Genomic DNA, 27371 nt, shown 5'->3' with positions numbered 1-27371 from the left:
TGCCCTCAACTTTCTAATCAAGAATAGCTAGGAAAGGCAACTAGCTTATATTCAGGGAGCTGAAAAGCTGAGTAGATTCCTCAAGGATAACATTTACTAGGAATTCTTTTCTAGTAAATGTGATTTGCTTTTTTTCCACATACCTTCTTTATTCTTGCCTCCATTTTACATGTCCCTCTCCATTTCATCCTTTCTCTTACTCTTTCCTTACCAAACTAAGAGCTACCATATTGGGCTGTGCTCCATAAAGGGCAATTGTGAGTTCCCTTAAGCTGCTATCACAAGTGCTTCTGGAGACAGAACAGGAATCCAGATAGTGAACTTTTCTATGATACTGACTTGACTATGGAATAAACAGGTACTTTATGGGTTTTTCATCTCCTAATACGTATTATATTATATTATATTATATTATATTATATTATATTATATTATATTATATTATATTATATTATATTATATTACATTATATTACATTATATTACATTATATGATATCATATCGTATCATATCAATTGGCTACTTTATGACCAGTGAAAAAATTACAAATTCCCTGTGATACTCATCTCTCTCATAATATATTCTTTATCCACTCTTCCATTTCTACTCTTTACTTGCTCCATTCTTCCTCTACAACCCACTTCCTCATCTTTTTCTTAGTGGGAAAGTATTTTGCCACCTATCTGGATAAACATATTATTTGTTTCATAGACGTGACATATATATGTTTGATGTACAATTAATGTTGGACTATATATTTTACAAAAAATGTTTCCTATCTTTTCACTCTCCATCCCCCAGTATCAGAAACAGCATTTTAATAAAGATGTATGTTCCTGATATATAATGCTATTCCAGTTTCAATGAGATGCAAATTTCTTAATCGAAAGCAAACTAAAAACAGATTTCTGGAGCAATATTTTTATGAGATAGTTTATGAAAAAATTGAAGAGTTGTTTTTGTGATTTAAATAGGGTTATAAATAAAGCCACAGATCTCTTTAACTTCGTATCCTCTTCCCACAGAGAAGCTTGAGGCAAAAATAGCTTTAAAAACTGTCTCCTCTGTTTCATGTTAAATGACTTCATGCTCTGCACATTAAGAGGTGTAGTTTCCTTTTCCTTTTATTGGTAATAGCTCTTGAAAGAGTTCTAAATAACACTGCATGGTCTGAACAAATGTACACAGACTACAATCCTCATTCATATTCACAGCTCATGCCACAAAACAAGCTAAATAAAAACAGGGAAACACAGGACTACACATAAGAGTTGCTAAGGAAAGGATGGCTTTCATTCTTTGAAGTCACTTACATTGCTGCCATCTCCAAGCTTTTATTAATATTTATTTCATATAGGAGATTTACACATGGATCAGCAGAAAAACAGGTATCTTACTTTATTGTATTCTGATAGTTTTATCTAGCTGACAATGGCATGTGGAATTATGCCTTGGAATATCATGATTCTTTATAATTGTTTCTTGCAATTATCTCTAGTGATTAAATCACTAGTCATAGCTTACCTGTTTTAAAAATGCTTTGATACTGCTTGTTAATCTTATCAAACAATTCCCGTAGGATAAATGAATAATAAATCCAGAACAAGAATGATAGTCAAAAATGTTAAGCCTGTCTTTCTGAGCTTGAAAGCTTTCTTGTCACAGATAGGGAGTGACAAGTTCAAAGTTTTGTGTATAACCCTAGTGGATAAGTGTTTGTAATCACTAACAATATATACATTATAATGCAAACTAATTTCTTAGAAGAGTATCTATACTTTTCTGTTACTGGTGTTCCATACCTATTATTATTAATGTTGTATTTGTTGTTGTTTTGTGTTTTTTTTTTTTTTTTTTCCTATTATTAATATTATTAGTATTATTAATAATTAGTCTTCTGCATTTAAACTAAAGTATGTTTAAGGATATATGCCTTGTAAGTCACACCTTTTCTATGACGTTCTTTTTTGTCCATGGTATGTATTTCAATAACATTCACCCTCAACTGGCAGATCATTCTGTTCAGGAAAACCCTAAAACATGAGCAAAAGTTTCTTTAACTTCAGTAGAAATTAAGTAGATGTTTCAGACTAATCACTTGCCAAAATGCTTTGTGGAATGGGATTTTAATCTGTGCTATATGTTTTCTTTCTAGAAGTATAGATTTCTTTCCGTCTAATTGAGAGGGTGAGCAAGTTAGCTAAGCTAATGTAGGTGCTTTTCAGGAGCTATGTCCTTTAACTACCAAACTAATAGCCTAATAGCCTGATCCTGAATACATTTCTTATGGAGAAGAAATATTCCCATGTTCCCACTCATGTACTATTCACTAAAGTAAATGCAGACCTTTGTAGGATCAAATATTTATTTATCTCAAAGTTGCTGGCTTATGTACACTATTATGCTATATAACATCCTTAATCTGCAGTGACTTAAGTCACAATTGATTATGTGTTTTTCATTACATGATTTCTTATAACTCTTCCTTCTTTTATTCAGTAGAGGTGAACATTCTCTAAGGTGTACAAGTTGGTGATATAATATCTAGGGTCTGTTTACAAGCAAGAAATAGGCATGATAATCAGTGTCAGTCACAGGGTAGTTCCTATCAACATGCCTTTAAAACAGGCATATAAACCATATTAAGGCCTAGTAAGCTGGGTGTCTAGCAAGGCTTCTAACTCTGCATAAATGTACTAGGGGGAGAAACCATTCAAAAAGCATCTTCATATGGATCTTGCTACTTTCTTTTTAGTAACTGGGATGAGAATCATCTCTGAATTTTGATACCTACACAGAAAGATAACTTAAATTTTATATTTCCAAAACTGGTGGCAAATAGCTTTCCCTTGAATTCTTTATGATCTGTAGAACTGTGTACACATTACTGTGCAAATAAGTTCCTAGTAGAAGCACTAGTTTATTTTATGTACTTGGGGGAAATATATACTGAGAGTATTGTATGCATTCTAAAAAGGAATACTCCTGTGAAATCAAAATAAATTTCCTAGCATTTCATAAAGGATTTAATGAAACATCTAATGCTGAAAAAACTTCGGTCCCTGTTTTTGGATTATTTTGCTGCAAAGTTGATAAATTATGATGAAGTATATCCACACAGATTTAAAGAGAAAAAGTATATTTTGTTGCTTAGCTCTTATTAAAAGTTAAGGGTGAGTATTATTTTCTGCTAAAAGAGAAAAAATATGAAAAAGAAAAATCAAGATGGAGTATCTTTTCTAAAGAGAAGATGCAGCTCATTTGTGACTTATTCTCTACTGAATGCAGAAACTACAGTTGGAAATGTTATGTCATGTATTATACTGAACACCAGGCCAGATGTACACAGATATTTCTTGATCTCAAAATTTATGAAGCCTGAAGACAAAAATAAATAAATAAATAAAATAAAGTAGAGAAACTGTCTTTGCTCAAAGTTGGGCTTCATGTAGCATCTGCCCAAAGTGTAAACATTTTGGAAAGCTGCATCTCACGAAACTAAGAATTCAGAGTGAAAGCGTTCAGCATTCTACTAATGATGTCTAATGCCAGTGATTATTGTCTTAAATAATAATTAATATATCTTATCTGCTGCATTGTAATCTTAAAAGCAGATTGTAAACTTCAAATAAACAGTTTTCACAAGAGTGCTGTTAAGAAGAAAAATATAACTACAATCATTTAATTTGTTCTTTTTATGCAGGTTGCTTTTAAATCTTAGCAGGACATGGAAAGGAGCTGAATTCTACTAGTCAGCTTCCTGGAAGACCTTACTGCCCTTTCACACAACTGAGCGTATGTTCTGCCTGGGGTTTGACTCTAATATTCTGTTTCAAAAAATATCTCTCTTGCCTTATCATCTCTTTCTTTTCCATTCTTTCTGATGTTGTTATTGTTCTCAACAGACTTACTGGTAATTTGTGATGAGAGATGGGAGCTATGTCTGCTATATTGAGAATTTCCAGTCACCTTACAAAATCAAGGTTTTCCTTAATTTGCTCTTTCTTTTCCCTTTGTGGAAGAACGATTTAGTCACTGCAGCTTTCCTCAGTGAATATCTTACTGCAATTAAATGATTCCATTTATTGTTGACTGCAGTCAGATGGTGACTGGGCCATTACAGCTGAAAGAGTTTTTTTGGTTCATTAACCAAAATGGACACAAAAGGTGTTAAGAAAAAATGTGTCATTTCCACTAGGCCAGTCTCTATAACAATGACCTTTTAATAAGAATTAGCAGTTAGTTTTGCAGCTACTAAGTCAAAGAAATCTCCAGAACTCATTGGTAGTCCTTGAAAAGTTAATGGTACTTAACAATCTATAGTTGTCTTAAGCTGGATAAGACCCATGTAGGGACTTGGTTGACCTTGTTAACTGGAATCCCTGAACAGCTCTTGAGAAGAAAAGCCAAAATCAGAACTTGGTATAAACATTTAATTTTGGCAGAATAGTGTGGTTAGATCTAAATCCAAGCCTTCTGTCAACTGAGACACTCATTGTTTTCTGTCACTGTGCTTGGATCATGCTAAGAAAAAATGAACTGATGAGCAAACGTTACTGAAATGGCTTGGCTAGCTAAGGGAACAGCTGCTGCCTCTGACTTATGATATATCCTTAGCCCACATGCCTATAAAACTCTTCTATATATTACTTCCTAGAATGGCATGCTTAGGAGAGGTTTATATTTATCTGAATTCAATGCAGTTTGGATTGTTTAAGAAATTAGAGTCAAATTGCCCAAGCATTTAACCATTTGCTTACGGGTACTTCCAAACTCTAAATGGTCTTTAGCTTGATAAATAAATAAATAAATTGCCCATTTTTGTAAAATTGTGTGAAAAACTGTGCACCCAGTTATTTTTATGAAAAATCTTGTCTATTGAAGTTTCATACTAGGCTTATCATTGTGACATTTGAGCACTTACATAATCCAAAATCACTAAAAGACTGTAGAAAAGAAACAATAAATAAAATAAATATGAACTACAGGGGCTCAGCAGCATGAAGTAAAAAAAATAAAAATAAAAAAATTTGAAAGTCACAAAGACTTTATTGTTGAAACATTGAACTGAGGAATTAATTCCTTAAGAACAACAGTAGAAAGGTAGAATACTTGGAAATTGAATAAAATTATGTGGAACAGTATCTTGCACTAGCATTAGAATTTTAAGGATGTTTCAATGGTTTATAAAAATATATATGGTATAAATAAACATATTCCTAATCTACATAGTTGCAATTATCTTCGTTCATTAAAGCAAAGGTATTATAAAAATTCAAAGTACTTGTTGCTGTTTTATTGTTTTGACTGAATTAATGAATTTTTCCCTATTGATATGAGCAATTTACATCCTGGACATCTTGTTTTCAAACAATGCAAATCAATTTTAGAACTTGAAGAACTGACATACTGATTACAAATGCAGTCCAGTGCAATAACTCTTTTCCCACAGACGCTGAGGAATCTCCACCTCTGGAGGTTTTTAGGACTTTAATAAGCAGATCAGGGCTAGATCTAGTGTTGGTAATAGTCCTGCTTCAAGTAGGAGGATGAATTACAGAGGTTCCTTACAGCCAATATTTCTATGTTTCCATGTTTATATATAAGAGTTTACATTTCTGTGGGCTTTATATACTCATAAAAGTTGCTCTAAATCAATGCCAGATTAAATTAGCTGTTTCCCCCTAATTCGCTGGGAGGGTGGACAGTCACACTGTCTGCCTTCGCTATCTAATTTGTGATGCCTGAGATAAAGACCCTGTAAGGCTTTCTACAAAATGAGTGGATTAAGAAATAGTTCAGAACACCCTGGTCAAGCTTTGGTTCTTATTTGTCCTGTATGGCACTAAGGTCTAGCCATAGCTCTCTTTACAGGTGGCCAGCAAAAATGGGGCTGCTAATTTAGGTACCTAGAAAAAGATTAATCTGATTGAATGTAGACAACCGTATCTGAGCTAGTCATCCTAAACTCCCTTTGTAGTCAATTGAGAAACAAAGTCATTTTGAGGATATGTTTTATCTTATCTTATTTCAACTCTTAACTATGAAGAACATGTAGGATAACTAGCTCAGATGCAGACACTTAAAAGAGAGGGCCACAATGTGAACTCAGTAAAGTGTCCAAAGTTAAAGTTAGATGAGCATTACAATGACCTGACTAAATGATTTATAGCAAACTGTGCATAAAGCCTGTAGTTTATGTTTACTGATATTTTATCATAAAGTTACATGCATAAGTTTGAAGATATACATTGATGTGGGGAGAAAAAAATCATGATGTACGTCTTTATTAACATACATTTACCAATCTAGGTTCACATTTGTGCAATCTAGGATAACCACATTTTGTTGCCTTGGCTATCATTATAAAGAAAGTACAGCTAGTGTTAAATTGTTTCTTGTTGTTGTATGTACTGTGTAATGGTCACACCATAAGCTGATAAAAGTGTGCTGAGGACTTAAACTCTAAAGATCTGTTCCCTAGCACACACTAAATAAAGAAACTGGCATATGGCATGAGATACAGATAGATCAACTCTGCACGATCTGTAGCCTATAGTAGTTTGAGCTAGTGTCTATAGTATTTTAAGCATGTATTTACAGTCAGGTTTTTTTTTGTTGTTGCTTTTTTTTCTTTTTTTTTTTTTTTTGTGGACTGCTTATACTTACTCTTAGATTTAGTCAGTCACATCATATGAGTAGGAACTGCTACTATCCAGTCACTGCTTGGCTTGGATACTTCATTTATCATTTTTAAAACCCTATCTTTAACCCCTAATGACTTTTTGATCTGTAAAATCTGAAATTATCTTCGCTGAATATTATCTGATTTATAATCAGGAATAATCAGCTTTCCATCCACAACAATGTGTTCTGTTCAGCAAATCTGTTGTACGATTCACAGCTCCTTACAAAGAAGCTGTTCCATGACTTATGAATGACACCTCCAAACTTGATGTTCCTTATTCAGGTAAAAAGTGTATTTATCTCAGTGTTACCTACTGCGTGTGTTAGATAAGGATCTTCAGGTAGAGTTCTGGAAGAAAAAAAAAAAAAAAAAAGGAAAAAAAAAAAAAAGGAAAAATTAAGAACTATTATATAAGCTTTTATAAAAATGACTAATACAGTTTTCCAACTAAAAGTAATTCTTACAGAGCTTACATATACATTCTTAAGACTTCCATGGAATCAGAGAGCACAGGAGATTCCATGTGCTGTGAACAGATCTTCATCCTTTTGCACTGCCACCTGAAATCCCATAAGTAACCATGGACAAACATTTCCTTGAGAGAATAAGCACAGAGAAGTTCTTGAAGGTCAGTCAAATGTTCAGAAGAAGCCATCCGTCTGGTTTTATTTTATTTTATTTTATTTATTATTTTTATTTTTATTCTTTTGTTTATTTTTATGCAGATGGACCAGGCTCACTTATTAAAGATGTCCATATAATGTAGCTTTTTTCCATACAGAATCTGACCAGCTATGTTCTGCATATATTCTGTTCAGGAGAATTTTAGCATTCTTCTGAAGATAGGTGTTAAAGTGAATGAAACAGTATGTATTGCCAAGCACATGAACTTTCTTGCTGCACATGGCAGACAATAGGACTAGCAGTAAATGACAGAATAACTTTTCAGAAATGACTTCTAGTGTTGGATAAAATAGTTTGCAAGAAGAAAAAGAGACAAATCATACACCAAAACAGCAACTCTTGTATCTCCTTGGAAGGGCTGTCAGATTTTTTGACAGGTAGAAATAATGTTTTTTTTCTGAATCCTATCTCCAGATTGAGAAGCCACCATGAATCCAGGAGAAACCAAAGAGTGAGTCTTGTCACTATGGTGAAAAGCTGGTAAATAACTTAAACGGTCATACTGCTAACAGTTACAGTTGCCTCCAGACTCCCTCCCCACATGCACACTCCCATCCAGCCCCCAAATTTGCTTGCTTAACATCATTCCTTATCTAAATAAGTGTCTGAGTTACATTTGCATTCTTCCCCAGGTAATTAATTCCTGAAGGAAGTAGTGTCATTGATCACACTTTTTTTTTGCATTTGTAGTCATTTCTTCACCATTAATTCATTTTTAATGAGTACCTCGCAGGGATCGGCTGCAGGGAGGGCTCCGTCCAGGCAGGGAGGCGAACGAAGCCAAAGTGCTGAGGGAGGAGCCAGGGGTGACAGCAGCCCACCCACCCCCGGCGCTATAACAGTAGTCCCTAGGGAGCGCCGCAAACAGGACGCGATGAAGGCAGCAGCTTGACAGCGCAGGCAGTTCAAGTGGGGCAGTTCAGGCGGGGCAGGGAGGAGAACCTAGAACTCACCATGGTGTGCACCTGTCGCAGCGGTCGGTCCGAGGCGGCAACCCAAACAGAGGAGATGCTGCCTCTCTGGGCTCACGTGGGCACCCAGGTGCCCACATGAGGGGGGAAGTGGCAGTCCAGACAGGTGACAGCAGGGAGGTCTGGAATCTGGAGGCCCACCTGGGTCCTGAGGGAAGAGAGGGCTGTCATGGGTGCAGGTGTGCCCTGCTTAGGCAACTCCTCGAGCAGGTGGCTGAGCTGCAGCGAGAAATCATCAGCCTGAGGGACTCCTGGGAGTCTCTGAGGGTTACAGATAGGAGGTGTCAGCTTGCCCCTTCTGATGCTCAGCAGGCCTCTCCTAAGTCCCGGCAAGGGGTAGAAGCTGACCCCGCTGATCACATGCAGGACAGAGGGCTAGATTGTCCACAAGAGAAAAGGGGCTGGGCCCTCAGCTCAGCTCGGAGCAGAAAGAGACGTCTGCCCCCGACACCCATGGTGCCACCAACACCCATGGTGTCCCTGGGAAATAGATTTGAGGCTCTCATGGAGGTTAAGGAGGCTGAGGGTCTGGACAGTAGTCCGAACCCGGGAAGCAACCCCAAGAAGTGTGTCAAGACTGGGGGAAGTACAAAACATAACGATCAGGGCTGGACGGAGCACTGCATCACAACCAGTGCCACAAAAAAAGAGCAGAGAGTCCTGGTGATCGGAGACTCCTTGCTGAGAGGCACTGAGGCTCCCATGTCGCCTGGATAACCTTCCCAGAGAGGTGTGTTGTCTTCCTGGGGCACGTGTCAGAGACATTAGGAAGGCTCTGCCACAGCTTGTTAAACCAGAGGACTACTATCCTCTTGTCATTCAGGTTGGATCCTGGGAAGCTGCAACTAGAAAAATGCAGAATATTAAAAAGGACTTTGCATCCCTGGGAAGGTTGTTGAAGGGACCAGGAGTGCAGGTAGTGTTCTCCTCTGTCCTCCCACTGGGTGACTAGGATCCAGAAAGAAGGAGCAGAACGGGACAGGTGAATGAATAGCTGAGGGTGTGGTGTCTGGACCAGGGATTTGGGTATTTTGATCTTGGGCAGTCTTTTGAGAAGCTGGGTATGTGGGCTGCTGACATACACCAACTGAGCAAGTGGGGCGCAACTGTGTTGGGGAGCAAGCTCTCTGGGCTGATTACCAGGGCTTTAAACTAGGTTTGATGGGGGAAGGGAGGGTAGCTAAAAGTGACAGAGAAGGGCTGGGGGAAGTGATCACTACTGTCACTGTTGAAGACAGGAAAAAACCTCTGAGCTCTCCCATAGGATTGCCTGAGGGCTCCTCACAGAAGGTAACGTTCCCGATACCCCATCCGAAATCTTCTTGCATCCCTCCAGGGGTAACTGCGCCTGCTGCTTCCCTAAAGTGCCTGTACAACAATGCACGGAGCATGGGAAATAAACAGGATGAGTTTGAGATCTGTGTTTGGTCACAGGGCCACGATCTCGTTGTGATCATGGAGACTTGGGGCAGCTTGCATGACTGGAATGCTGTCATAGAGGGCTGTGTCCTTTTTAGGAAAGACAGGCTGGGGAAGTGAGGGGCTGGGGTTGCCCTTTATGTGAGGGAGCAATTAGAGTGTACCCATCTCCACCTGGGGGAGGGTGAAGGACAACTGGAGAGCTTGTGGGTGAGAATTAAGGGGTGGGCTGGTATGGGGGACACTGTTGTGGGGGTGTACTACAGGTCGCCAGATCAGGAGGAGGAGGTCAATGAGGCCTTCTACAAGCAGCTGCTAGTAGCCTCATGATCACGAGCGCTGGTCTTCATGGGGGACTTCAATTACCCACACATCTGCTGGGTAAGCAACTCGGCCAGGCACGCGCAGTCCAAACGGTTCCTACAATGTGCTGAGGACAATTTTCTGACGCAGGTGGTAGAAGAGCCGACGAGGCATGGGGTGCTCCTGGACCTTGTTCTTACCAACAGGGATGGCCTTGTCTGGGATGTGAAGATTGGGGGCAGCTTGGGATGCAGCGACCATGAGATGGTGGAGTTCCAGATGGAACTAGGCAGAGAAAGTAAGGCTAAAAGCAGGATTGCTACCCTGGACTTTTGAAGAACCAACTTTGACCCCTCTTCCAGGACCTGCTGGGAAGTATCTCATGGGCTAGGTTGCTTGAAGGCAAGGGTGCTTGTGAGAGCTGGGCTACATTTAAGCAGAACTTCTTCCATGCTCAGGATTGGTGCATCCCAAAGAGTAGGAAATTGGGGAAGGGGGACAGGAAACCTGTGTGGATGAGCAAGGAGCTCATCAATGGGATCAAAAGGAAGAAGAAGGTCTATGAAATGTAGAAAAAGGGCCTGTCCTCTTGGGAGGAGTATAGAGGTGTTGTCAGGGCCTGCAAGGACACAACGAGGAAGGCTAAAGCCCACCTAGAGATGAGGCTTGCTAAAGAGTTAAAGGATAATAAGAAGGGTTTTTTCAAGTATGTAAACAGCAAGAGGAAGACTAGGGATAATGTCGGTCCCTTGCTGAACGAGGGGGGTGTCCTGGTCATGGGAGACGCTGAGAAGGCGGAGATACTGAATGCTTTCTTTGCTTCAGTCTTTGCTTCAAGGACTCCCCTCCTCAGGACTCCTCGCCCCCGGCGAGAGGACAAAGGGTCTGGGAAATGGAGAGCTGCCCCCTGGTTGATGAGAGAGTGGTTCAAGAGCGTCTGAGTGGGCTCAACGCACACAAATCCATGGGTCCTGGTGGAATGCATCCGCATGTGCTAAGGGAGCTGGCAGAGGTGACCGCTGAGCTGCTGTCTATCATCTTTGAAAGGTCCTTGAGAACAGGAGAGGTACCTGAAGACTGGAGGATAGCCACTGTCACTCCGGTCCTCAAGAAGGGCAAGAAGGAGGATCCGGGAAACTACAGGCCAGTCAGTCTCACCTCTGTCCCTGGAAAGGTGTTGGAGCAGCTTGTTCTGGATGCCATCTCCAAGCAATTGGAAGAGAAGAAGGTTATGAGGAGTAGTCAGCATGGATTCACCAAGGGGAAGTCGTGCTCGACCAACCTCGTTGCCTTCTATGATGGCATCACCTGCTGGGTAGATGAGGGGAGAGCAGTAGATATCTACCTTGACTTTAGCAAGGTTTTGATACTCCCATGACATCCTGCTAGCAAAGCTGAGAAAGTGTGGGATAGATGAGTGGACAGTAAGGTGGGTTGAGAACGGGCTGACTGGCCGAGCTCAGAGAGTGCTGATCGGCAGTGCAGAGTCTGGCTGGAGACCTGTGACTAGTGGTATTCCCCAGGGGTCAGTGTTGGGTCCGGTCTTCTTCAACATCTTCATCGATGACCTTGATGAGGGAATAATGTCTGCCCTCAGCAAGTAAGCTGACAACACAAATCTGAGAGGAGTGGCTGACACGCCAGAAGTCTGTGCTGCCGTTCATTGAGACCTGGACTGGCTGGAGAGATGGGCAGGAAGAAACCAGATGTGGTTTAATAAGAGCAAGTGTAGAGTCCTGCACCTGGGAAGGAACAACCAGAAGTATCAGTACAGGCTGGGGGACGACCTGCTGGAGAAGAGCTCTGAGGAGAAGGACCTGGGGGTCCTGGTGGACGACAGGTTGACCATGAGTCAGTAGTGTGCCCTGGTGGCCAGGAGGGCTAATGAGATCCTGGCGTGCATTAAAAGGAGTGTGGCCAGCAAGTCAAGGGAGGTGATCCTCCCCCTCTACTCTGCCCTGGTCAGGCCTCACTTGGAGTACTGTGTCCAGTTCTGGGCTCTGTGGTACAAAAAAGACGTGGATCTCCTGGAAAGAGTGCGGCGGAGAGCCACAATGATAATATGGGGCCTGGAGTATCTTCCCTATGAAGAAAGGCTGATATAAAGGCTAAAAAAAACATTTCAATTTACTTTAATATACCTTCACTATTGAAACCAACTGTTACCATTCAACTTGCCATTGACATTAGATCTTGCATATGATGCCCCCAGTGAATTCTTTTTGTGGTAACATCTAGCCTTGTAATTTCTGCCTATCCTATTGTTTGGAATTAATGAGAAGCAGAAATTTGTACTGAAGATGGCAACTTGTAAAATAATCTGATACTATAAATTAATATTGTTTAAAAATAATAATACTACTTAATGGGATATATATAGTTTATATTTTCTTATTTCAGAACAAAGAGGAAATACCAGAATACCTGGACTCTGTTAACAGACTTACTTGGTAGGCATTGAGAGCTCTATGCTTCTGTTTAAGGTCAGTAAATTGTGACTAATATTTATGGCAACTATGCGAAATATTCACATAACAAACTGGAACTGTATAGAATATGCCTGAGTTTAATTATGAATTGGTGATTTGGGTTGGCATTTTTCGAGAGGAATAAGAAAGCAAGCTGTGCAATTTAGTCTACTACATACGATCAGCAGTTGTGGTTATCTTTTTTTTTATTATTATTTTTTTATTTTTCAAAAAAAAAAATGTTGACCTTAGCATTTGACAAAAGACTGGATACAGATCTTGGTACTTGCCAAGATACCAATTTCAGCTGAAAACAAACAAACAGAAAAACCCGACTTAGTATGAGAGATGATCATCTATGGATTTCAGGTCATTGACTACAGCATGCTTTTGAATCCTATGCAATTCATTTTCATAGTTTGATGCAATATGAAGCTTGGTCATGAAATGATCTGAATTTTCCCTTAAGAATGGAATCTGTTAAGTTTTCAGCTTCTCCGAGTTTACTAAAACTATCAAGTCATTTAATTTCTGGGCTAAAATAAATTTGAATTAATACCTGAATAGATAAGAAATCACATGTGAAAGAAAGAAAGAAACAACAACAACAAAACAAAACAAATGTATATATGCAAAGAAATATCCCTCTACATAACAGGATTTTCTTTTTTTAGAATCTACTTTTCTGACAGTCTCTGAAGAAATACGATTGTATGGTGTTGTGATTATTGCACTGTACTAAAAGATCATGATTCAACTTCTGGCTGTGTAACACATTTCCCACTTCCTGTGCCTTTGAACTTGTCCTTTAGTTCTTCTACATTTTATTCTTTTTTTTTTTTTTTTAAAAAAAATATATTTATTTATTTTGTTGTTCTTATTTTGTTGTTCTTGTTTTTTTTTTGTGTGTGTGCGTGTGTTATGACATGAATCCATTCTACTTACAAATAATACATGGGACAATGTATTGCAAATGGGAGCAATGCACTTCACTCACAACAGAGAAGCAGCAGTTTTTATTGATATAGTGATTTAACAAAGGCTCATTGTAAATAGCACCTTAACAAGATTCGGTGACAAGTTATACTCAGTCATTTATGGGATAGAATATAGGATTAAATACACTCATCCAGGAGACTGTATCCTTGAGTCACAAGGTTCAGAGTGGACCCCCTTGCATTCTAAACTCCTTCTCAGAGAAGGCTAAGTGCAGCTGGATCCAAACTTAGTCCCAGACTTGGTCAACAGTTTATGTCTAAAGGTTGAAGAGACAGTCCTGTTGACTCACAAGGTTTGGAACGGACCCTCTTGCTTTCTAAATTCCTTGAACCAAAAAGATAGGGAGCCTAGGTGCAGATGGATCCAATTCTAGTCCAAGATTTTGTCAATGGTTTATGTCTAAAGATTACATGTGTACAATCAATCTAAAATATAATCTTAGTGAAGTTTACAAAGTTTATCCAGCTATTAATCACTTACCAAGGATCTGTAGCAACAAGGAATTTCTTGGCATCAAGGCATAAAGGATCTCTACAGCAGGTGTAACCTTGAGAGGAGTCCCTGCCCAAGGGGAGGGACGTCCTGTTGTTCAGACCACTATCATATAGGAGAGCTCAACGGACTCTTGGGTTGCTCACTATTTATGGGGTAAGATGGTTGACTAACAGTCATATGCAGCCATCACGACCGGATGGCATCCACCACAACTGCCACTGATGGTTATCTGCTTAAGCTGGATGCAGCCATCATGACTGCCACTGGTGGTTATCTCCTGAGAAGGGTTAATGGAAATAAAGTTTCAGAAGGTGTGGGTGGAGCACACCATCACACAATCTTCCTACAATTTGCTAGCCAAAGACATGCCATGAAGCAGTTAAATAAGTGAAGGAGACAAACGTCTGACCTCGCTCTTCACAAACAGTGCTGTAGATGCACATGCAAATGCTATTAATTTCGTTAAAGTGATGGAGAAAATTAAAGTCTGCTGTACAGAGCCAACAATTCTGCTTCTAGTAGTTTGTTTATGACACTGCTATTCCCTCAGGGGGAAATAATCTAGTATTTTTTCATTTAGGAATCAAGTTTATAACCAGTGTTAAATAATAGAAACAAAATAAGTTTAATGTTGTCTAAAATTCCTTGGACTGATCGTTACCAGATACCATCTTAAAATGTTTCCACCCATCCTTCAAGAAGTCCAACTGACTCAAAGAAAGAGTTACAAAATGAGTCAAGCCAAAGATGTATTTTGGAGAAATAATATATTGTGAGAATTGAGTCATTATTTGAACTTCATTTTCAGAGGATCATGGCCCTTAAGCTTTAAAAATAACTATATTGAAGGGCTAGAATAGCTATTAAAAAATAACTATATGGGTTGGAATGGCCCATGTGTAGTTGCTTTGCTTGACTTTTTTTTTTTTTTTTTTTTTTTTGTGGAAAATTTTTTTTTAAAGCTTTGGTATTTCTCATGGCTGAACAGACTGCTGAAAGCTTGCATTTTGAAAGATCAGAGAATAGAGAATATCTTTTCTCAGCTTCTGAAATTCAACAGTGGGAGCATGAACTTCCTTTGTGCCAATCAGAAAGCAGATTTACACTATGACTGGTATAATCTTTGTGGGCCGAAGCAGTGCATCTTTTTAATCAAAACATAAAACATGTTATTATTGGGCACTATCCAAACTGAAAAAAAAAAAAAAAACATTAAAAAAATAAAAAAGTAGTTTTAGCCTATGTATATGCAGCTTTCACACTTCTTGCATATAGATTTTTATACAACCTTTAAAAAGAATTACTGTCTTCCTGGGAATCTTCTTTCCATCCCCAGTTCCTTGCTCTTGAAGAAGATCATAAATAAAAAGAATACACATCACACAAGTAAATTTATATCTACTGTAGCCTATCTGTCAAGTCTTTAATTTTCAATAAGTTATTGACATTATTTTCTGTATTTGTCCTTTGAGGCCATCTAAAAAATCCTCCTTGATCAACTGCAATTGTTATTTAAGTGGCAGAAAATACTTAGTGAATGTATACCAACCTCAAGTTCTTTGGAAACTGGAAGTTTATTTTCATTTTTTATATGAATAAGAAGGGTAATACGGAACAGGAAGAGGGAAGTAAATTCCACTCTGAAAGAAAAAAAAAAAAGATAACGCAATGAAAAAGCAAACCACCAATACTACTCCATTATTATTAGCAGATGTGGTGCTTAGGCGCCTCTGAGTACCTGCTCATTTCTTCTATATATTGAATGGAATCTGAGTCCTTATTTAATACTTAGTGGACATCAAAAAGACACAAGAGACTTTGAAAATCTGGTCTTTATGTAATATTCTTCAATTCCAATGAATATTTTTCTAGGTAAAATTTTCTAGATAAAATTGCATACAGTTTAAAATATGTATGAGTTTATAAGGCTGAGGAAGGACACCCTCCATTTCACTGTATTTCACTGATGATAGTTTTAATTTTGTCTTTTAACCATTATGTGTTCATTTTGTGAAAATTTGGAAGGCTCCCCACCAAAGTCTGATCCAATTTTTCTTTCTCTCATATTCTAAGGCTGTGATGAATGAAAGCGAAGCATAAAGTTGACAGAGAGCACATAGCATTAATTATATTGAGACAATCTGGTAGCAGTCAGGGTGAATGAGTTTTTTTTACAATCAAGTTCACCAGTACCAATAGTCCAATCAGCTTCTGAGCTTGTTCCACTGCATGGCTGAACAGCTAGGTAGGTCATTTGTCACAGAACATAAAAGCAAGAATCCACTTTTTGAAGTGGGGAATTCAAGCCTATGAGCCCATCAGTAATTTGTACTATAATTTCATTTTTTCATAATCAGAGAGATTAGCTGCCAGCAGTCTGTTTATGTGCAAGAGCCTAGCAATATCTTAGAGATGGTTTTCTATGTAAGCCTATAAATTTTTATGAGATTTATATGTTTTCATCAACAGAACATACTTTGAGGAGGACTTTTTTTTTTTTTTTTTTTTTTTTTTTTTTTTTTGAGAAGTAGCCAAAAGCATACTGGACTCTCCTTTTGTGGTAGGTAGAAAAGGTGAAAAGCTTGAAAGGAGTATTGCTTTACCACAGATGACCACAGAATGAATTTGATCTTGTTAGGGCTTCAATCAACTCAACTGGAAAATTGGATATAAGCAGGACCCGACTGAAAAACAGGTGTTGTAGCTCAATTTAAATAGTCTCAATAAACAAATGACAGCCAAAAGCTATGTGAAATTGCATGTAGCTATTGTAAAATAGTAGAAGGAGAAAGGGATTTGTGATACTTTTTATTGGAAAACCAAAAAGATTCAAGGAGGAATGTTGCTATAGTTCCAGTACATCTTTACAATAAGAGGTTAAGTAGCTGCCTTGAATTTTTTATTTTTTTGAGAGAAAAAATACTTGATACATGGGAGGAGTTTAATAAGGAATAAATTTGATATAAATCTTAATGCTAGACTTCATGCATATTTCCTAATATATATTTATTTCTGGAGACAATTAAAATCATTATTTACATTTTTCAAACAGTGAAATTTCATCTGGTGTAGAAAGAAACAGAAGAAAATCTTAAAGGAACTACTGAAACTGAAATTCTTATACTAGCATCTTATTTTTTGTCAGTGATACATTTGCACTAATACTACTTTCCTGAAAAGACATATGACCTAAATTGAAACTATTAGTTTACTTCTGCAATAATTATTTTAAAATTCATGGTTAGCACCGCTCTAAAAATTCTTTAAAATTGTTTTAAATCAATATGAAAATTAATTAATTAATTAATTAATTTTTTTTCCCATAGATATCAGAAGTCATTTTAATTAAAAATTAAATTTAGAAATTTTTATTTAGAAAAATGGATGTGTGTCTCCGGCTCACTTTTTTTCAAGAAATCTATGTTATGCACAGTGTGAAATAATACTATGTATGATTTCAGAGCTATAACTACCTAATTCATATAGAAAGAAGTGATTAGATATTTTTGGTGGTTGTGGTATGCAGTACTCACAGGTTATTGATAAGGATGCCTCCCCATTTTTGGTGGTTGTGGTATGCAGTACTCACAGGTTATTGATATGGATGCCTCCCCATTCTTTTTGGTCTTACGATTGGTGGCTTCATTCTGTTCATAGTGGGAGTAACAAGCACTTGAAGAACTTTGCCGGGAGGAATGTGGAGTGTTCATGTTAATGGGTTCTTCTTCACTGTAGCATACACATTTTAATCTGTTTAAATATTTTAATTCTCACATTTCTATATATTTTCTAACATACTTTTAAGCCTTTGTTCTTTCTTCATTTGTCTGTGGCACCATATTACTTTCAGAAGTACTATATGCGGAGCCTCCTAGGTATGTTAAACACCATGGTTCTGTTTGTTTTGTACAGCTTTGGTCAGCATTACCACAACTGATCACAGGTGAGTTGTTCATAGCTGTGGGGTCTACTGCACCAGCACTGTGCCGCAACCCTCAGCATGGCATGCCTACAATCCTCTGCTCTGCAACCTGTGTCCCCACTTCTCAAGGCCTGTGTAACGATGCAGACTGCATCATTATAAATCATAAATATCTTGTTCTACATATAATAACTACTTGTTACTACTATCTATATAAAATTATGTTTGTACTATAAAAAGATAAACACAATTCAAGCAAAGTAACCATCACCACGTGGTCAGTTAAATTAAGTAAATCACAGCTATAGGAACATCAAGATAAGTTCAGACACAGCAGGCTTGACAAGCTTTATTTCTGAGGCTGTGTAAGCTCAATATAAAGTTCAAGGCTAGTAATAACAGTACAGTATTATAGGACTGTATAGAACTCAAAGGATGAGACCAGCTATCCATGTAGAGGGAGGGTGCTGTGATTTCAATATCTTAGTATAACTACATTGATCACTTCAGTGTGTGTTTCCCTATTTCTGCCCCCATATGAAACCTGCCAAATAGTTTAAGGAATTTCATGTCGTTGTGACTCAGGCCACAGATAAGGTAGTTGTATTTCTAAGTAGATATTCCTAAGTAGATAACTCCTTTATCTATACTCTTTTTAAGCTTTCAAAACAACAAAAAAGATCTGGAATGATTTTTCTACCTAGCTCTTTTTCAGATATTTTCTTGTGGGTTCTGGTGAAAAGACGTTCTTCCCTATTTGTTTCTTCTCTCTACATTTTTATTTAAATAGATTATTACCCAAATTTAAGTCTAATTTTCATCTATACATCTACATAGATTAGATATTGGTATATAAAGAATCTTAAGTGTTGGTTTGAACCTTGGAAGAAATTCATTCTTGCAAAAACCCTGACAAAAGTCCTATCAAACTCAGATACCTTAAATTTATTTGAAGTTGCTCTTCTAAAGTTTAGTAGGTTCTGACATCAGAGTTATAACTCTGAGATACCATAGAAAATATGTGGTGAGACAAACAGCTATGTTTTCAGATGCATTTATAGTAATTACTTTTGACTAGAGATTATAGGTCTCAGTGGGTTGTTCTTCTGAAGCATTTTTTGGGCAGTAATAGACATGCTGAAAAAGGCAATTGAGACACTGCTTATGTGCAGCCCTAAAGGTACTTTGATAAGGCTCTTTTCTTTTTTTCTTTCTTTTTCTTTTTTTTTTCTTTTTCTTTTTTTTTTTTTTTGAACAGATGGTGTAATTTGTTTCCTGCTGTTTTAAGGGTTGACTTCATCCTGAGGTATTCTAGTGTGCTCTTGTGCCAATCCTATTTGTCCATTATGACTGTTTCTTGTTTTTTGTTTTGTTTTAATTTCAATTCTCCTCTGACTTATCTTTTACTCTTATTGTGTGATTTTTTTTTTTATTTTTTTTTTAGGGGATTGCTGACCTAGTAAGCCTAAGGCAGCCGCACAGGGTTCTGGATTATTGTTAAAATGTTTCTCCCTCCTTTTTATGATCCTGAAATAATATATAAATGTATTACGCTTCTCTGAAATTACATACAAACACCAAAAAACAAAACAAAGAACTAATATTGTGTAACAGTAGACTTATAACATATTCCCAGTTCTGCTTTGCAAAGATCATGTGAAATCGGCCCTTAATGAAGGGTCATGTTGAAATATAATTTAATATAGTTATTTTTATTCTACGTTGCTTTTATGTTCTAGAAAGCAGTCCATTGATATCCTGGAAGAACAGAATCCTTTCCTTTAAAATCACAAGTTCTTGAGGTAGAGACAGCAATTCTGGAAAGCATTTCTTTTCAGCTGTGGAGCTGTGGTGCATTTCTGGAGAAAAAAAAAAAAAAAAAAAAAAAAAAAGAGTAGAGGACAGACAGAACCATGGTGCGTGTTTTAGATCTGGTGGAACGGGTGGTTATTCTCAGCTGGAGACAATCATAACGTAAAAGTTAGACAGTTTTACCATATCTTCTTACAGCTGCTATACCTATAATTAAAGGAACTTAAGTTTGTATCATTTTTTGTAAGATAGTGACTTCTCATTATATCTTTTTTTTTTGTCTTCTAGATCTCTGACAGATAAACTGAACAAAGAACATAAGTTGATTGACTGTATGTGACTTTAGAAATACTTGCAATGGGCTAAGAACATCCCTTTAAACATGTCTGTATAGACAGATTCAGGCAGTTATGTACTAGTTCTTTCAACATTCTGGGCTGGCCAGTCCCAAGTCATCTCTGGATCAGGTGCTGTCTAACTTAATTTGAGAGAGGCTGTATCTCATTCTAAAGCATCACACTTCTACCTGTATAGACGATGTACCAATATTTTCACTGTTCTTGTAAGGTAACAAAACCTGTTCATCCCCCTTTACAGATGGTGGTCTGAAGAGAACATGAATGACTTGCTTGGACATCACACAGAAAAACTGTGAAGAAAAACTGCGTTTATTTCCTAAAGTGAGTGCTAACACAATGGCCATTAAACAACTGTATATATATTCTCCAGGAGAATACTGTGAGAAACCGTGTCAAAGGCCTTGCTGAAGTCTAGGTAAACTACATCAACAGCCTAGCCCTCATCCACCAGGCAGGTTACCCAGTCATAGAAGGAGAAGAGGTTGATCAGGCAGGACTTGCCTTTCATGAACCCATGGTGAATGAGCTTCATCCCCTGGGTGTCTCGCATATGCTGAGTGATTGCATTGAAGATGACCTGTTCCATCACCTCACCTGGTACCGAGGTCAAGCTGACAGGCCTATAGTTCCCTTAGGACCCTTCTTATAGATGGGCATCACATTAGCAAGTCTCCAGTCATCCGCAACCTCTCCAGATGACCATGGCCTCTGACAGATGATGGAAAATGGCCCAGAAATCACATACACCAATTCCCTCAGCACCCTCAGGTAGATACAATCTGGCCCCATGGACTTGTGACAGTCGAGATGGAGTGGCAGGTCTCTACTTCCACCTGCGTTCCAACTGCGTTCTTCTGCTCCTTGTCCCAGATGACCAGGTGAGGAGGCTGAGTACCCTGAGGATAAGTGGTCTGGCTAGTAAAGACAGATGCAGAGAAAGCATTAAGAACATCAGCCTTTTCCTTATTCACAGTAGCCATGTTCCCCCCCTGCATCCAGTAAAAGATGGGGATTCACCTTGGCCCTCCTCTTGCCATAAATATATTTATTAATAATGGAATTTATTAATGATGGCATTGCTAGTCAGTAGAGGGAGGTGATTGTCCTGCTCTGCTCTGCACTGGTGCAGCCTCACCTCGAGTACTGTGTGCAGTTCTGGGCACCACAGTACAAAAAGGACGTTCAACTTTTGGAGAGTGTTCAGAGGAGAGCGACAAAGAGGGTGAAGGACCTTGAGGAGAAGACCTATGAGGAGCGGCTGATGTCACTTGGCCTGTTCAGCCTAGAGAAGGGGAGGCTGAGGGGAGACCGCATTGTGGTCTACAACTTCCTCGTGAGGGGGAGTGGAGAGGCAGGTGACCTATTCTCCATTGTAGTGGGTTTACATGGCAAGGTTTTGGTAATGGGGCCATAGGGGTGGCTTCTGTGAGAAGGATCTAGAAGCTGCCCCATGTTTGGTAAGGGCCCCACTTTTGACCAGAGCTGAGCCAATAAGTGATGTTGTTTGGCACCTCTGTGAGAGCAGATTTAAGACAGGGAAAAAAAAAAAAAAAAAAAAAAAAAAGCGCTGCACCACACAGCAGCTGGGAGAGTGAGAGGAGTGAGGAACAGTCTTGCAGGCGCCAAAGTCAGTGAAGAAGGAGGGGGAGAGGTGCTCCAGGTGCCGGAGCAGAAGTCCCCTGCAGCCTGTGGTGAGGACCATGGTGAAGCAGGATGTCCCCCTGCAGCCCATGGAATACCACGGTGGAGCAGGGTTCCATGCTGCAGCCTGTGAAGGAGACCATGGTCGAGCAGGTGGACCTGCACTGATGGAGACTGTGACCTGTGGAAGACCCCTGCTGGAGCAGATTCCGGGTCGGACCTGCAGCCCATGGAGAGGAGACCATGCAGGAGCAGGTGACCTGGCAGGAGCTGCTGCCTGTGGGGGATCCAGGTTGGAGCAGTTTGCTCTCGAGGGATGGACCCTGTGGTACGGACCCATATCTGGAGCAGTTCTTGAAGAGCTGCTGCCTGTGGGCAGCCCACGCCAGATCGGTTCAGCAAGGACTGCATCCTGTGGGAGGGTCCCCACAGCACAAGGAATGAGAGTGACTGAGAAGGAGTGGCAGAGAAGAAGTGCTATAGACTGACCATAACCCCCTTTCCCCCTTTTCCCTGTGCCGCTCAGGGGAGGGGGGGGACCCGGGGCGGTGGGAGGGAAGGTGCTTTTAGTTTCTTTCCTTTGTTTCTCACTTCTCCAGCTTGTTAGTAATAGGCAGTAAATCTTACTATCTCCATACACTGAGTCTGTTTTGCCCATCATAATTACTGTGCAATCTCCTCGTCCCTATCTCAACCCTTGAACCCCTTTCATCATATTTTCTCCCTGCACGTCTTTGAGGAGGGGGAGTGAGAGAGCGGTTGTGGTGGAGCTCAGCTGCCCACCTGAGTAAAACCACCACATCCATAAACACCAGTGATAGGACCCGCAGGAATGGTGTTAAGCAGGGGAAGTTCAGGCTGGAAATCAGGAGGAGGTTCTTCACCGAGACGGTGGTTGTGCACTGGAACAGGTTCCCCAGAGAAGTAATCACTTCACCGAGCCTGTCTGAATTTAAGAAGAGATTGGACTGTGCACTTAGTCACATGGTCTAATCTTTTGGGTAGACCTGTGCGGTGCCAGGAGTTGGACTTGATGATCCTTATGGGTCCCTTCCAACTCGGGATATTCTATGATTCTATGATAGGAAAGAATGCAGAGAAGTATACATTCAGAAGTATACATAAAATTTTTGTTGTTTTTTCCCTGCTAGTTGATATGGAAGAGGAGAGGCAGGCAAACATATCAGTTTAAATGGATAGAGTAAAATTCCTAATAACCTCTTAAATATACCACTTCTATTTTTAATTAATAAAATAAAAGCAAAGCAGATCAATTAAAGAAGCCCCAAAATTAAGGGGCATGCAAGGGCTTTAGGACTTGTATTAGTGTACTGGGTTTACGTGTCAAGATTTTAGTAGCATGGTGGCTGCACGGACAGCCTCTGTGACAAGAGCTCAGCAGCTGCCCCACATTAGGTACAGCTGGTTAGAACTAGGTCCAGCCAGCTCCAAAAGGGACCCACTGCTGGCCAGAACTGAGGCAGTGAGTGATGTTGGTTGTGCCTCTTTGAGAGCAGATTTAAGAAAGGAAAAATCTGCTGCACCACAGCAGCTGGGAGAGAGGAGTAAGAAAATGTGAGATGAAAAGCACTGCAGACTCAAGCATCAGTGCAGAAGGAGGGCAGGAGGTGCTCCAGGAGCCAGAGCAGCAGTTCCCCTGTGGGCTGTGGAGAGGCCCCTGGTAGAGCAGGCTGTCCCACTGCAGCCCATGGGTCCCACATGGAGCAGATCTCCACGCTGCAGCCCGTGGAGGAACCCCTGGTGGAGCAGGTGGATGTGGCCTGGAGGAGGCTGTGGCCCATGGAGAGCCCCCACAGGAGCAGGGGGTCTGGGGGGAGACCCCCATGGGGGAACCATGCAGGAGCAGTTTGCTCCTGGGGGATGGAGCCTGTGGTACAGACCCATGTGGGAGCAGTTCTTGAAGAACTGCTGCCTATGGGAATCCCCTGTAGGATCAGTTTGGGAAGGACAGTATCCCGTGAGAGGTACCCCACGTGGAGCAGGGGCAGAGAGTGACTGTGAAGGAGCGGCGGAGATGAAGTGTCAGGGACTGACCGCAGCCCCCAGTTCCCCTATTCCCCTGCACCATTCAGGGGGAGGAGGTAGAAGAAGATGGTTGGAGGATGAGAAGGTATTTCTAGTTTATTTTTAGGTCTTATTGCTTTAGTCTATTAGTAATAGGCAATAAATTACATTAATCTCCCTTATTCTGAGTCTGTTTTGTATGTGATGGTAACTGGTGAATGATCTCCCTGTCCTTAGTTCAACCCTTGAGCCTTTTTTCATCGTATTTTCTCCCCCTGTTCTTTTGATGAGGGGGAGTGAGAGCGGTTTGTTGGAGCTCGGCTGCCCATCAATGTGAAACCACCACAGTTAGATATTAGCGTAGGTAGGGTAAGTGATAAAATAATCTGAATTAGTGACAAGATAAGGTACAAAACCAGGGTTAGCATATAATCTGGCCAAGTTAAATCCTTTCTAAAGGTGAAAGAAATCACTTTCTGACAATCTGGATTTGCCAGGAGAGATTTTCATATATGTTTTCTTAATTTTCATATATATTTGTTTGTGTAGGTGAATCCTACTTCCAATTAAAATCAGTTCTATTAACAAAACAAAATATTTTGTTGCTATTTTAATACCAGTTTAGGAGGTAACATAACCCTATGAAATTGCTTCAAGTAATCAAAAGAGTGCTTTCAAAAGATGTTTTTCTGTCTGGTCTCACTGGTGATATTTTAGGTGAAGTAATTGCTTATTCAATAAAAAGGGAAATCTTTTCATACTTTTAATATTTTTTAATGTTTCCAATAATTATTTTAAATAATTTTAATAATTTTATAAATAATTATTTTAAATAATTATTGAAATTATTATTCAATACACTCACATTGCCATGCCTCAAAAAATTTCTGTCAGAAATACATAGTCACAGTGTCAGTGTGACTCCAGGCCCCCTCACATCACGGGTAAAAAGCCTCATTGCTTGTTGTCGATGCACTGTTAACAGCGTGCACTGTTAACAGAGTGCTTGGATGCAAAGAACATAGTAGCAAAGGCAGTATGAGAGCAATTCAACCACAACCACAACCTCTGTAAGAGGAGTGTAGCAGAGGTAGGAAAAAAATATAATATCTTTAGCCATCTCTTATTTAAAAAGAGGGAGTTGGGTAATATTCATTTTACTGCAACTGGGGAAACTCACATAAACATTTCAAACCTTGTGGTCTTGTCGAAAGATGGGTGGCCTGAGACAACTGAGTAGAGAAATCGAGGCTTCTCTACTCCTGGTGAGAAAAGTAACTGGACGGCTGTCAAAGTTTCTGCTCTGGGATCTGTATGGATTTCCAAGAGAAATAGAAATCCTGGGCATGTACTATTAAAACAACACTGAATATAAGGTAAGAAGTAGGAAGTGCTGTAGATGGCATTCATCTTTCCTATATTTAATTACATAAAAGCAGGTATCCAGTCTAACCCAAAGTTTTCACAGGTAGCAAAGGTATAAAAGGCTACTCCAGAGGCTGTCATCCCATCCAAGGGTATTAACACACGGGAAAAAAAAAACTGTTCTCTGGAATTTCCTGTTCACACTAACTAAAGAAAGAAACTAACAATAACAAAAATAACTTTTAGACAGCTAGATTAAAATGAGACAAATTTCTTCATTATTATTTCAGATTATCTGATTTACCTATCTTTATGATGAGGTATTAAGTTTAAATTACCTAGTCTTGCAAAAACTTCTTAATTTGCATTATAAACATATATCCAGGTTATAATATTGACATAAGTGATGACATTGGCAAAGTAAATTTAACCCTGACTGTAATTGTGATCGGATACCTAACTGAAAATATCCAATCAAATACTCATTTATATATAACTGTTTGTGATGATAAAGACACATTTATTTTGATATTGTTGCAAATGTAATACCTTGAAAAACAGGGAGGCACTGAGATGTAATAGTTATGATTATGAAAGACAACACTCAGAAATACTTCTAAATAAGCACAAATTTCTGTAGAGTAGGAAAGAAAATTCTGATAAATTGTCCATCTGCTGTGGTTTAACCCGGGAGGCAGTAAAGCACCGCACAGCCATTTGGTCACTCTCCTGCCACAGTGAATTGAGGGAAAAATAATAGGATAGAAAAATAATAGGATAGAAAAGGGAGGGGAAAATATAACACTGATGACAAAAGAATATACAAAACAAGCAATGCACAATTGCTCACTAGCTGCTGACCGATGCTCATCCAATCCCCAGGCAATGCCAGCGCCCCAGCCAACTTTTATTGCCTCACATGACATCACATAGAATGGAATATTCCTTTGACCAATTTGGGTCAGTTGTCCTGGTTCTGTCCCTTCTCAACTTCTTGTGCACCCTCAGCCTCCTTGCTGGCAGGGAAGCACAAGAAGCTGAAAAGATCTTTACATAGTGTAAGCACTACTCTGACACAACTAAAACATCAGGGCATTATCAGTGTTATTCTCCTCCTAAATCCAAAACACAGCACTACCATAACAGCTACAAGAAAATTAACTCTATCCCACACAAAACCAGGACACCATCATATTCAAATTATTCACATAATTCACCAAGAAATTTATTTAGGAAATGTTTAAGTGTTAACAATAGAATGGAACCTAAAATTTTCCAACCCAATCCCTATACACCAAGACACTTTTTTTTTTTTTTTTTTTTTTTTGCATATACCACTTTAAAGAGTCCTTTGTTATTCACTATTTCATCTCTCCAGAGATACCATGCTCTCTGTAATCAAGACAATTCTGTTTTCTTTGATCAGCTAAAAAGAATGTGTTCTTTAACTTTTTCTCTGTATATATTCTCCAAAATTTTTATTCTCATTTCTTCCATCTCTCCAGCCTTTTTTTTTTTTTTTTTTTCCAGATGCACTTCTTGCCTAACTTATCACCTGAGAGCAGAATTTTTGATTCTTTCTGTCAAATGAAGGAACCTCCCCAAGCATTTTCTTGTGATTATTTATAAATATTGCCATGTGAACTGCAAATCGCTAAAGCATGCGTGGGATTTAATGTCCATTTCATATGAAATATGAAGGGTAAACATCATTAATTTGCTATGCAACAAGATTTTAAAAAGCAGGATGCTTATTTAGTATTTTTAAAGTAGTATTAGTATTTAAAAAGTAGGATGCCTATTTTCTACACAAATAGCACTCATATAAGCTTCTCACCTCTGCATTTAATCCTTCTACTATTTTAAAGAATATGTCATTCAATACCACATATGCTGTGGATTATAAAATACATATTATAAAATACATATACATACATACAAAAATACATATAAAATACATCTTTATTAAAAATAATAAAACTCTGACAACTTTTTCTACAGTTTTAACAATGGTTTGTTCCCCTGTAAACCTGTTAGGGTTTAGAAAAGCATGGGTGTCTTTTGAAGTTTTCTGAGGAATCTTCTCCCAACAGACTCTACTCTTTTTATTCACATTTAGAAACATATTAAAACATTACAAGTAGAATCCACTTCTGACATTCTTGAGGGATTTGTAGATAGGAACTATCTTTCCTTTCTCCCTGATTATTTCTTTTGGTG

At 38.9% G+C, this 27371-nt stretch overlaps 1 long non-coding RNA gene across 1 annotated transcript; it reads left to right on the top strand.

The window, feature by feature from the left end:
• Nucleotides 1-16756: 16756 nt before the first annotated feature.
• On the top strand, nt 16757-20480 carry LOC118156705. Its single transcript, XR_004746395.1, has 3 exons — nt 16757-16788; nt 19030-19129; nt 20050-20480. It is a non-coding gene; the product is annotated as an uncharacterized LOC118156705 (long non-coding RNA).
• The last annotated feature ends 6891 nt before the right edge of the window (nt 20481-27371 follow it).

Source organism: Oxyura jamaicensis, chromosome 1, assembly GCF_011077185.1.
Source record: "Oxyura jamaicensis isolate SHBP4307 breed ruddy duck chromosome 1, BPBGC_Ojam_1.0, whole genome shotgun sequence".
NCBI lineage: Eukaryota > Metazoa > Chordata > Aves > Anseriformes > Anatidae > Oxyura > Oxyura jamaicensis.
This window is presented reverse-complemented; position numbering and strand designations above follow the sequence as displayed.